Raw genomic sequence first — 1,589 nt, forward strand, 5'->3', positions numbered from 1 at the left:
CACAATCCAGACTCTCATTAGAAGCTGTAGGAAGTGTTTAGAAGCTGTTTTTTCTTTAAAAGGATTAGCTACTAAATATTGAGGTTAAGTTTTTTTTATGGTGCCCAAATTTATGCACCTGCCTAATTTWGTTTAAACAATTATTGCACACTTTCTGTAAATCATAAACTTCATTTCACTTCTCAAATATCACTGTGTTTGTCCTCTATATGATATATTGAACTGATTTTTAAATCCAAACAATCAGTGATTAATAAAGATAAAATCAGGAACATTTTGTGTAATAGGTTTTCTTTAAAGCTCTTGCATGAAGGGATGTGGGTAATATGCTGGGCCTATAAATCATTTACTCATTCACTTTTTAAAGCAAAGACCGACTCACCAGAGTTTATGAAAAACATTTCTTTCCCCTGAGCACCTTTTGTTGGTGACCCTTACATGAAACTGGGTTTGTATAACTTTTCAAACAACCTGGCTGGCACTGAGAAGGATTTAGGTGCACTGGAATAACAAAGTATACAAACAAAACTTGTATCTTGTACTTTCTGTCACATGAACAACAGTCTGGGCRGGTGGTTCTGAGTCAGACTGGGCAGACTCAAGTGAATCACTGGTTTTCAGACTGGCTGCTTTTAGATAAAACACCAAATTAACTGAGTCCCAACTGCTCCTTTCATCCCATCCACACACAAACAGCCCAGCTCAGACAGACGACAGTAATCTCCTGATCCTTTCTGGCCTCATGCTGCTTTTCCTCAGTCTCATCATCATCATCATCATCATCATCATCTTTATCGTTATTATAATTACGACGTGTCTGTCTCTCAGTGATAGTCTATACTTTTCATTGGACAATTGATGCTTTTTAGTCTTCCTTTTGTAGCAAYACCTGTTTAAACTCTTAGAGAGAAGAATTCAGTTTTCAAATGTTGTTGAACTCAGGAAAGCCAAAGATACAGTCTCGGGTTATTTTTCCACTACATTAATATTAGAAACTTAATTTTTATTGTTACACTGTAATAAAGTCAGCCCAAAACAAACTGACATGGACAGCAAGGAACAAAACAGAAAAACTCTCCTGTTTTCTTTATTAGTTCATGGTTTTAATAGCAGGGTTTAGGTCTTCTCAACTATAGAAAAATGGAAAAAAAAWTTCCACGTTTTAAAATATGTTTAATATTCTGCAACTCTGCAAACCAAAGTTATATCCTGCTATGACACCTTGGGAAGAAACTTGTGGTTTGCAGTTTTATCCAAAGACATGCCAGTGTATTAAGGGTCTGTGGACTTGTGTCGTTCACGAGTGATTCGTTCAAATGATTCGTTCATTTGAGTGAACGAACTGAATCAAATCACTTCATTAACTAAGATTCGTTCAGTTCTCAGTACAGTTGAGCTCACCAGCAGTAAAGCCCACCGCTGCCCCTCATTAGTGCTGTACCAAATGATTATTTTCTAATTGATTAATCTAATCATTATTTTTTCGATTAATCGATTATTCTAACAAAAAATCTAAAAGTTATTCTGATGTGAGTGCACTGGATATTTAAAATGTTTTCATCAAATTAACAAGAACAGTTCTTTAATAT

At 35.3% G+C, this 1,589-nt stretch overlaps 1 protein-coding gene across 1 annotated transcript in view; it reads right to left on the reverse strand.

The window, feature by feature from the left end:
* LOC106524673 (xenotropic and polytropic retrovirus receptor 1 homolog) overlaps positions 1–1,589 on the reverse strand; it is a gene marked incomplete in the record, with an annotated part of 79,454 nt that overhangs the window by 38,459 nt on the left and 39,406 nt on the right.

Source organism: Austrofundulus limnaeus, unplaced genomic scaffold (genome assembly GCF_001266775.1).
Source record: "Austrofundulus limnaeus strain Quisiro unplaced genomic scaffold, Austrofundulus_limnaeus-1.0 Scaffold195, whole genome shotgun sequence".
NCBI lineage: Eukaryota > Metazoa > Chordata > Actinopteri > Cyprinodontiformes > Rivulidae > Austrofundulus > Austrofundulus limnaeus.